This window comes from Pristiophorus japonicus, chromosome 5, assembly GCF_044704955.1.
Source record: "Pristiophorus japonicus isolate sPriJap1 chromosome 5, sPriJap1.hap1, whole genome shotgun sequence".
Classification (NCBI taxonomy): domain Eukaryota; kingdom Metazoa; phylum Chordata; class Chondrichthyes; family Pristiophoridae; genus Pristiophorus; species Pristiophorus japonicus.
The window spans coordinates 22,388,541-22,400,111 of NC_091981.1; the positions used below are offsets into that span (position 1 = coordinate 22,388,541).

The 11,571-nt window shown below is 46.7% G+C and overlaps 1 protein-coding gene across 6 annotated transcripts in view; it reads right to left on the reverse strand.

Annotated features, from left to right (window-relative positions):
• The window catches only part of ripk1l (receptor (TNFRSF)-interacting serine-threonine kinase 1, like), a 95,377-nt gene extending 85,008 nt beyond the window's left edge, over window positions 1-10,369 (reverse strand). For 5 of the 6 annotated variants that reach the window (XM_070880379.1, XM_070880376.1, XM_070880377.1 and 2 more), the window contains exon 1: window positions 10,274-10,369. The gene's annotated coding sequence lies outside the window, so the exon portion shown is untranslated. Of the gene's footprint in view, window positions 1-9,720; window positions 9,749-10,273 lie in introns of those variants that run through there. The other variant, XM_070880375.1, reaches the window with a different exon arrangement.
• Between the last annotated feature and the right edge of the window lie 1,202 nt (window positions 10,370-11,571).

An 11,571-nucleotide genomic window follows, 5' to 3' on the forward strand; every position in this document is an offset into this window, starting at 1 on the left:
TAATTTTTTACTCTGGTTAAGGTTGTTTCAGTGGGGTGGCAGGGATGGGAACTTGATTAGACAGATTCAAACACAAGTTGTGAGAGAGATTGTCACGGACTTGGGAGGCAACAACACATTCAAGGACTTTGGAGAAAAAAAAAAAGGGAGGTTGCAGATGGAGCAGTAGTTTGCATGAACAGAGGGGTTGAGGGTATGTTTTCTTTGCAGGTGGTGATGAAAATTTTGAAAGGGAGGGGGAAAGGGAAAGAGTTCCTGAAGAGAGGGATGACCATTTACAACGTCAGTTAGTTTGGGACCCAGGAAGGTGCAGTGTATAAACAACAACAACAATAAATACACTACAGAAGGGAAGTTGGGTGGTTAAGAGTTTAATGGGACTGGAACCAAGCGAGGAGTTGAGTCTGTCGGATAAGATGTCAGAGGGAGAAACTGGAGAAAGGCCTAGGTTCAGGGCGAGGGCAGGTGAGAGCCTGGGGGAGATTTGACTTGATGGGTAAGGAGAACCATCCTTCTCATTGGCAACTCCATCCTCCTCCAATGACCCTCCTTTTTATCCAGCTCCGTAGGACTGCCCATGCCAGGTCCCACTCTTATCTAATCAAACAAAGCTAGAGCATCGCAAGCAATGGCTTCTCTTGCCCCCGTACCGTTACCTCTGGAATATCCAAGGATCAATTAAAGGGAAGCAACAGAGGCAGCTGAACAGAAAATCTCAATCTTAGTAACAAAGAAGTCCATGAGCTGCTCACACTCACGGTTAAAGGTGAAGAAAAAAAAACGACTTGCATTTATATAGCGCCTTTCAGTACCACCGGACACCTCAAAGAGCTTTACAGCCAATGAAGTACATTTGGAATGTAGTCACTGTTGTAATGTGAGAAACTCCTCTAATGCGTGAAGATAGAGATTGCAGAAGAGAGGGGTTTAAGAAGATGTTGGATAGTGAGATAATCAAGTAGCTGATAGGACACAATTGTGGCTGCTTTGCTGGTGCAGGAGAGAGTTACCCGCTGGAGGGTATCAATCTTGGTAGAATAGCAGAGATTATAAAGATGGATGAATATTCTAGAGTTTTGTTTGATTACTTTTGGGAATTAAAGAGGTTTGATACAGAACTTTCGCTCATAAAATTAAATGGATAAAATGGAATTGACCAGATTAAATAGATAAAGTGGAATCTATAATAAAAGGTACATTTTTTTTTTATTTCTTCGTTCATGGTATGTGTGCGTCGCCAGCAAGGCCAGCATTTATTGCCCATCCCTAATTGTCCTCGAGAAGATCCGTTGTTCTAGATTTATTTCACTTCGGATTTTGACATTTCTTGGAAGCAATTTTAAGTAAATTTGCAGAAAATTTGACTTAAAGCAATATTCAGTTGACTGCAGTGTACAATATTTAATATAATAACCGTGTCGTTTTTCTGCTCTCACACTCGGTCTCAGTTCTGCCTCTTCAACCTCTACAACAATTACTTGACTCTCCAGAAATGTTGAATTTTTATGACTTTACCCTCAGAATGCGTACTCCAGATGAGAGCACATTCTGACTCTGATTAAAACACAAATCCTGAGCTTGATATTCCGACTGCTGTTGTGGTCAGATTCAAGTGCCCACCACAGCAGAGCTTTACAGGATTTAGGTCGGAGCAAAACAGTAAAGCAGATGTTTGTTGTTTGGATAATTGGCTCGATTGTAGGAAACAGAGCATACTTTTCAATGAAATAATTCACAGCAAACTCTCCCTGTTTACATCAACAAGTAGCTTTAGGACTTGTTCCTTTGATATATTTTTTTTTTTTTTTTTTTTTTAAACGGTGAAGCAAGAAGCAGTCCTGAACTAATTCATTAACTTAGTTCTCCATTTTGTAAGATCCACAACTTTGCTGTTCTCACCCAGAATTAGTACCTTCCATGTCACTAGTTACCTTACATTCCTACATTACAACAGTGACCACACTCCAAAAGTACTTCATTGGCTGTAAAGCGCTTTGAAACGTCCAGTGGTAGCGAAAGGTGCGATATCAATCAAAGTCTTTCTTTCTTTAAATTGTTTGAATGATTCCACAGCATTTTTGTTCCTTGTTTCTCACTGTCCCCACCCAAATTGACAGCCACTGGTCCAATTAAAACAACTGCTTTAGTATTTGTCATTTCCTTCCCTATAGCCACATTTCCTCTTCCCCAGTTTACTTTTCAGTCACTTCTGAACACTTTGACCCTGAAATGAGACCACAGGATACTAACGTACAAACACTTCAACACACTTGTCTGAAATTCCTCTCTGTGATCTTCGCGGAGACACAAGCCCATTTACGATTCAACACCTCTGCTAAAATAGCACAAGTGTTATTCAGACGAATGCATCGTGTAAACTGTGTCCCTTGGCCTAACTTCAGGGCCTTGACACCTCCCTAAATTAAAAAATCTTTCTACCCTCTTATTTACACTTTGATTTCGCAATTAAAACAAATCAATTTTCTCATTCTGCACAGAAGCTTTAAACACCAATATTTTGCTCCTCGTGTTTTTAATGTACAAACAATTTGTGGATATTATATTGATGTTACCGAGTCATTTTATTGGGGGGGGTATCTCCTGATATCTTATTGCCTCACGTTTTCCATTCATCTAACCTTATCTCTGGCTCCAATTGCTTGTTTAATGTTTCCTCACTCTCTCTCATTTATGCTGTTCTGGTTCAGGTTATAAGGTCTGCATCGTCGCTCTCTGTAATGCATGCACCTGTCAGCATGCTCACAGGCTTGTGGAGCTGAGAGCCAAGTTTTCATGCTCCTACATATAAAGGTTTTATTAGCCCAAATAAGGAAAGGAGGGAGCAGCTATCTGGCACTGAGGGAAGGAAGCCAACCAAAGCAATGGTCCAAGCACAGTCAAAGGAGGTGCCCCTGTCAGTCAATGCCATCTCGACCAACCCCCACATAACAACTCAGTGCCATAAGAGGTTCAGTGACCTTACCAAGCTAGCCAAGGTACTTCACATAAAGAGCAAGAGCCCCTGCCAATGGAGGAAGCTGGTGCATCGGGGGAACTCATCCCTCCCAAGGACGCACCGTCAAACGTTATATCCGTTGCAGACACCATCGTCAAGGAAAATGCAGCAAGGAATGCAAATGAAATATTACTTTAATATTGTGGAGCTAAGTGAGTGAACAAGATCAAGACAAATTGAATATAATGTGGAGGAATGTGAAGTTATACACTTTGGTCGGAAAAATAGAAAAGCAAAGTATTTTTTTAAATGGTGAGAGATCAGGTAATGAGGGACCTGGGTTTCCTTGAACATGAATCACTGAAAGTTATCATAGGCAGTCCCTCGAAATCGAGGAAGACTTGCTTCCACTCTAAAAAAGTGAGTTCTTAGGTGACGATACAGTCCAATACAGGAATTACAGTCTCTGTCACAGGTGGGACAAACAGTGGTTGAAGGAAAGGGCGGGTGGGGAGTCTGGTTTGCCGCACACTCCTTCCCATTGTCTGCGCTTGTTTTCCGCATGCTCTGGGCGACGAGACTCGAAATGCTCAGCACCCTCCCGGACGCTCTTCCTCCACTTAGGGCGGTCTTTGGCCAGGGACTCCCAGGTGTCGGTGGGAATGTTGCACTTTATCAGGGAGGCTGTCCTTGTAACGGGTGTCCTTGTAACGTTTCCTCTGCCCACCTGGGGCTCGCCTGCCATGTAGAAGTTTCGAGTAGAGCACTTGCTTTGGGAGTCTTGTGTCAGGCATGCGAACAATCTGGCCCGCCCAACAGAGCTGGTCGAGTGTGGTCAGTGCTTCAATGCTGGGGATGTTGGCCTGATCGGGAACACTAACATTGGTGCGTCTGTCCTCCCAGGGGATTTGCAGGATCTTGCGGAGACATCGTTGGTGGTATTTCTCCAGTGATTTGAGGTGTCTGCTGTATATGGTCCACGTCTCTGAGCCATGCAGGAAGGTAGGTATCACTACAGCCCTGTAGACCATGAGCTTGGTGCCAGGTGGACCAAGACCTTGCTCTGCTAAGCCCATGTGGTAGCTGGTGTGCAACAGCCACCCCACGTTAAAAGAACTCAGGCACAGGCATCTTCCGCCCTTCAAAATGAAGTTCAAGACCTGGAACGTCGGGACCCTCACTCCAACAGCGACTGACCGAAACGCCGCACCGCCATAGTTGCCCTGGAACTTAGACGCTTCGATGTCGACATCGCCGCCCTAAGCGAGACCCAGCAGGCAGGGGAAGGCCAGTTCAAAGAACAAGGTGGAGGTTACACCTTCTTCTGGAAAGGCAAATCAGAGGAAGAACGTCACCTCCACCGAGTCGGTTTCGCCATCAAGAACGAGCTGGTTGACCGCCTGAGAGACACCTCTGCGGGATTAGCGAACGTCTCATGACTCACCCTATCCCAGAACCAGTGTGCCACAGTCATCAGCGCATATGCCCCAACATTCAACGCAACAGATGAGGCCAAAGAAGGATTTTATTCCAGCCTCGAACAATCCCTGTCCCACGTCCCTACGGACGACAGACTGATCCTCCAGGGTCGGTAAGGACACAGGCCTCTGGGGAAGCGTGATCGGGAGAGAGGGGGTCAGGAAAACCAACTCCTGTGGTACCCTACTCCTGACAAAGTACCTAGAACTCAACCGTGTCATCACCAACACCTTGTGCTGCCAGAGACAAGTACAAGGCATTGTGGTAACAGCCTCGCTCCAAACACTGGCACCTGCTCGACTACGTCATCATTCGAGCCAGGGAGCGCAAGGATGTGCGCATCACCCGTGCCATGATAGGAGCGGACGACTGATGGATGGACCACTGCCTAATCCGCTTCATCATCAACATCAATGTAGCCCCAAAGCAGTAGAAGCAGTGCCGCAGAAAAATCCACGCCGGGGCACTCAAAGACCCAGCTAAGAGAGTCCTATACAGCCAGCGCCTCACTGCGAACCTGGCGACCCTTGATGACCCTGAGACCCAGAATGCCCACAGCGCTTGGTCTGCCCTCCAGGCCACCATAACCAAAGCCTGCGAAGAGACGCTCGGTCACTCAACCAGGAAACACCAGGACCGGTTTGATGAGAATGACCAAGAGCTAATAAATCTCAAGCGCAGGGCATTTCTGAACCTAAAACAACAACCCAACTCGGGAGCAGCGAGGCAGCTTTACAGACGGCTTACGGCCGAGGTCCAACAAAAAACCCGCGACCTAAAGAATAGATGGTGGGTGGAGAAAGCACAGGAGATCCAGCAGCTGGCCGACAGCCATGATGGGCGAGGATTCTTCACCGCAGTCAAGTCCACCAACGGCCCAAGCACCCAAGGCCCCACCCCACTGCTGGCCAATAATGGGGAGACACTCATCAAGGACACCGAGGCAGTCAGGACCCGTTGGAAGGAACATTTCGAAAGTCTCCTTAACCAAGACTCTGCCTTTGACACAAGTGTCCTCGACTCCATTCCACAGCATGAAAGTTAACATGCAGGTACAGCAAGCAATTAAGAAAGCAAATGGAATGTTGGTCTTTATTACAAGAGGATTTGAGTATAAGAGTAAAGACGTCTTACTGCAATTATATAGGGCCCTGGTGAGACCGTACCTGGCGTATTGTGTACAGTTTTGGTCTCCTTACCCAAGATAAGACATACTTTCCATTGAGGGAGTGCAAAAAAGGTCCATCAGACTTATTCCTGGGATTGGGTGGGAGCAATTGTTCTATGAGGAGAGATTGAGTAGACTAGGCCAATATTCTCTAGAGTTTAGAAGAATGAGAGCTGATCTCATTGAAACATACAACATTCTTACAGGGCTTGACAGGGTAGATGCAGGGAGGATGTTTCCTCTGGCTGGGGAGTCTAGAACCAGGGGTCACAGTCTCAGAATAAGAGGTCGGCCATTTAGGACTGAGATAAGGAGAAATGTCTTCATTCAGAGGGTGGTGAATCTTTAGAATGCTCTACCTCAGAGGGCTGTGGAGGCTCGAGTATATTCAAGACAGAGAAAGATAGATTTTTGGATATTAAGGGAATCAAGGGATATGGGGATAGTGCAGGAAAGTTGATGTAGAAGATCAGCCATGATCTTATTGAATGCCGGAGCAGGCTCGAGGGGTCTTAGGGCCTACTCCTGCTCCTAATTCTTATGTTCTTATGTTGCACTGTGAGTGGCTTAGCCAGTCATGTGATGCTCACGACTCAATAAAACCCTCAGGTTCTCTACGATCAGGCATGTAGTTGTGAGCCATAGCCCGACTGCCCGCTTCTCTTCCGCGGTTACGTTCGAGCCAGGGTGTTCCTGGAGATGGAGCATGCAGTGTCCACCGGTACACTCGCAGCCTTCCGCAAGAGGTGGGCACTGGAGGGACTGGAGTGCATCATCACCCCTGGCAACCAAATTTTAATTTGATTCATTTAATGTCCAAAGTTTAATTGTTAATTTGTCGGTTCTAGTGCCCCTTTTAAGGGGGGCATTTGATTTATAGTTTTACTTAAAATAGTTGCAGTTGTGAGCCTGATTGATCAACTGGATGGGTTCAGTTTAATTATTAAACCACTGCTAATAAACTAGCTAGTTTTTTTTGCAGCAAATGTGTAGCTGTGAATTGTTAAGCAAAGAACCCATGAAGCAAATACACTACACTTTCTTTTGTGACGACATTAAGAACCATACCCACGTCTTCCGAATCCTCTTTGGTCTCCAATAGACCCTACTCTTTCTTTGCTATCCTCTTGTATTCATAAAACATAGAAAATAGGTGCAGGAGTAGGCTATTCGGCCCTTCGAGCCTGCACCACCATTCAATAAGATCATGGCTGATCATTCCCTCAGTACCCATTTCCTGCTTTCTCTCCATACCCATTGATCCCTTTAGCCGTAAGGGCCATATCTAACTCCCTCTTGAATATATCCAATGAACTGGCATCAACAACTCTCCGAGTGAAGAAGTTTCTTCTAATCTCAGTCCTAAATGGCCTACCCCTTATCCTAAGGCTGTGTCCCCTGGTTCTGGACTTCCCCAACATCGGGAACATTCTTCCTGCATCTAACCTGTCCAGTCCAGTCTGAATTTTATATGTTTCTATGAGATCCCCTCTCATCCTTCTAAACTCTAGTGTATAAAGGCCCAGTTGATCCAGTCTCTCCTCATAAGTCAGTCCCGCCATCCCGGGAATCAGCCTGGTGAACCTTCGCTGCACTCCCTCAATAGCAAGAACATCCTTTCTCAGATTAGGAGACCAAAACATCCTTGGGTTTTCCTTGATTTTACTTGTCAATATGTTTTAAAGCACTCTCTTTGCTTTCCTAATTTTCTTTTTAATTTCACCCCTGCACTTTCTGTGCTCCTTAGGCGTTCTGCAGTAGTTAGCTCTTATGTACATACATAGTATGTATGTGTTACTGATCTCTCTGAACCAGTGGTGATGAAACATCACTGACAGTCTGTGTATCTCAGGGTAAGGTACTCATTTTGATATGCAAGGCGGAAAAAGCGCAAAATAGATCAGCAAATGACAGTAACAATATACTTAACTTTCATCAGTACATGAAACGGTTTTCTGGAGATCAAACTATCAAATTGTTTCAAGACTCTTAATACTTTTTCTTAATCAACAAGATAGAAAGCATCGATTCAACTGCCTCTGATGTTTTTCCTTACCCACCCAGACAAAGCTCCCCAGTCCGTCTGCAACCTAGCCCTGAATGCTATCTCTCTCTAGTTTCTCACCCATCTTCCCCGATGTTCTCTCCAAGCCAATCTCATCAAAACACCTACCTCCACCGTCTTGATCCCACTCCCATTAAATGCCTGATCACACAGTTTACCTTCCTGTTTCAAGTGGAACCAGACTTTTTCGCAACCTCTGCGTTTTATTGGACCCTGATCTGCTCTTCCGACTCCCATCTCAGAGCCCGCTTATTTCCACCTTGGTAGCGTTGCCCGCCTTTGCCCCTACCTCAGTCCATCTGCGGCTGTTAACCCTCATCCATGCACGTGTCACGTCAAGATCAACTACTCCAAAGCTCTCCTGACCAGCTTTCCAGCCTTCGTAAACTGCAGCTTATCCAAATCTCTGCCATTCATCTCCCATTGTGCGCCAAGTACAACTCGCTTATCATCTGTTCTTGCTGACCGACCTAATCCAGGTCCCCCAATACCTGCTACATCCCCAGCATCGAAGCACTGACCACACTCGACCAGCTCCGTTGGGTGGGCCACATCGTCCACATGCCCGACACGAGACTCCCAAAACAAGCGCTCTACTCGGAACTCCTACACGGCAGGCGTGCCCCAGGTGGGCTGAGGACACCCTCGAAGCCTTCTTGATTAAGTGCAACATCCCCACCGACACCTGGGAATCCCTGGCCAAAGACCGCCCTAAGTGGAGGAAGAGCATTCGGGAGGGCTCCGAGCACCTCGAGTCTCGTCGCCGAGAGCATGCAGAAAACAAGTGCAGGCAGCGGAAGGAGCGTGCGGCAAACCAGACTCCCCACCCACCCTTTCCCTCAACGACTGACTGTCCCACCTGTGACAGAGACTGTGGTTCCCGTATTGGACTGTACAGTCACCTGAGAACTCACTTTTAGAGTGGATGCAAGTCTTCCTCGATTTTGAGGGACTGCCTATGATACAACAGTGACTACACTCCAAAAAGTACTTCAATGGCTGTAAAGCACGTTGTGATATCCTGTTGCCTGGGCCCCAAGCTCTGGAACTCTCTGCCTTTCTACCTTTCTTTCCTCCTTTAAGACACTCCTTAAAACTTATCTCTTTGACCAAGTCTGCCCTAATTTCTCCTTTTGTGGCTCATTGTCAAATTTTGTGCCTTAGAATACTCCTGTGATGCACCTTGGGATGTTTTACTACAAGCTATATAAATGCAAGTTATGCAATAAAACAAGTTGTTGTTGAGGTCACGAAATGCACTATTATAAATGCCATTTTTCTTTCTTTCATTCCATTAGCCTTTTGTATTATTTATGTACCTGTCCACTCGCTTTTAGTGATTTCTCTGCTTGGACCCCTGAACTTCTCTGCTCCTCCGCAGTATCGAGCTTCTCGCCATTTAGAAAATACTCTGATCTATCATTCTTAGGTCCAAAGTGGATGAACACACACACTGAACTTCATCCGAAGAAAGACGGCACCTCCAACAGCGTAACGCTCCCCCAGTACTGCACTGGAAAGCCAGCCTAGATTCTGTGCTCAAATCTCTGGAGTGGGGCTTGAACCCACGACCTGTTGTCCCTGAGCCAGGGTTGACATTTAAAACTAATGATTTCACGGTGAGCATTTGAACATAATGAATCATCATCATAGGTAGTCCCTTGAAACGAGGATGACTTGCTTCCACGCCAAAAAGGGATGAGATCACAGGTGTTTCAATGAAGGACCTAATATTCCAGGTTCTGAACTAAATCTTGATGGGTGGAAGATGCCTGTGCGTGGACTTTTTTTAACATGGGGTGGCCATTGCACACCAGCCACCACACGGCCTTGACAGAGCTAGGTCTTGGTCCAGTGGCAAGGGTTAACCAGGACAACTGGAGACCTGCTCTACTCTGCATATTAATATCGATGGATGGCTAACACCACATAATCACAGGAAGCTGAAGAGGCAACTCATTGAGCAAATGCCCTACCGAACAGCTGGCGAAACAAAGGTGTCAAACTTCAAACATTTACTTCCTGGTGTCCAGGTGTAGTGGCTCAACTCACGTGTGAACACAAAACTGCTCCCACTGTGGGTAACCCAACAAGTCTGGCTTTTACATCTGGTGCCAGTCTGATCTTCCAAAACAAAAAACTGTTGAAATTGCTCCAATCTTATGCAGGTGAGCCGGAGTCTGAATCAAAGGGGCCGTGAGTGAGTGCGTCTACCGCGATCCCCAAGAGCAGTCCCACTACTTTTCAGCAGAAGCAAACCAAGTGGTTTGTCTGCTAACTTCCTCGGGTCGCCATTTCGATACCGGAAAAGAAAGCAGTGGTTGAAATCCCAAGTGCCGGATACAGCAGGAGAGCAGGGCAGACAACAGGCAGGATCCTAAAGGCCTTGAAGTAGATATTTCTTTTCCCAGAACAATAATGCCCCCACCCCCAAAAAAAGCCCCTTGGGAAGAAAGCCACTGAACCCTCCCCAGGTTAGACCCCATCATCTCTCTTCCTCTGGGTTGCTCCCCCATTGAAATCAGACTCGGTGGGGGGGGGCGGGTGGATTGCTGCCCCGATTCTCATTCTCTTCCCCCCTCTTTCTCCAGGTACGCCACCTTACCTGTCTGAGCTGTGCCGGGGCGGTCAATTACATAATTGCAACTAACTCCTGCTTCCTTCCGTGTCCACGGCCGTGTCACATTACGCCTCTGCCTTTGAGCCCCGCCCCTTTGGGAAATCCCCCTCCCAGACTGATCTTGAAACTGCCTTCCCTTAAAGTCATGGGACTGATGTTCTTTTGTTGCCGGGCGGACCTGCTGTGTATTTTGCAGCATTTTCTGCTTTTAATTTTTGTAATGTGGGAGACAGAAATATAATGCACATTATAAAAAGTAATTTCAGGCAGATCTTGATCATTTTGGAGCTCTGGAAGCAGTTTGAAGACCCATCAGTTGAGGAAATGGTCTTAAAGCCACCTTCGCCCTTTCACCTGCACATTCCAGGAAAAGTAGTTTGTGATCAGCTAATTTGCCTCTCGGTGCCCTAAAAAAACCCCACAAAAAATACAAAAATAACAAAAAAAAGGCACCAGAAAAGTGTTTGGAGTGTTCCACCCCACCTCGCCCCCTTTTAATAAGGGGTCACTTGATTTAACGTTATTTTTGTTTTGCAACAAAAGAGTTTGTGATCAGCATAACTTGACCTGTGATAGAAACATAGAAACATATGTTGTTGTACGGCCCATTCCTTTTTCTGTACGTGCATGATTTTTATTGGGCAACAAAATCTTAAATTTTACAAGTGACCCCTATAAAAGGGGAGGGGGACACTAAAAATCCGGCAATAAACAAATTAAACTTTAAAACATGTAAAATCAAATTAAAATTTGGTTGCCGGGGGTGATAATGCACTCCAGTCCCTCCGGTGCCCACCTCTCACGGAAGGCCGCGAGCGTACCGGAGGATACCGCATGCTCCATCTCTAAGGACACCCTGGCTCGGATGTACGCGCGGAGGCGAGGCAGGTAGTCAGGCTGAACGACCCCCTCGACCGCCCGCTGCCTGGACCGGCTGATGGCACCCTTGGCCGTGCCCAGGAGCAGTCCTACGAGGAGGCCCTCGGACCTACCCGCTCCCCTCCGCACAGGGTGCCCAAAGAAAATGAGTGTGGGACTGAAGTGCAGCCAGAAATTGAGGAGCAGCCCCTTTAAATAATGAAACAGGGGCTGCACCCTCGCATACTCCATAAAAACGTGGAACACGGACTCTTCCAGACCGCAGAAATTGCAAGCGGCCTGGGAGCCCGTGAACCGACTTAAAAATTTATTGCATGGGACTGCTCCGTGCACCACCCTCCAGGCCAAGTCCCCGATAAATAATGGGAGGACACCCGCGTAGAGTGCCCTCCATCGGGGACCCC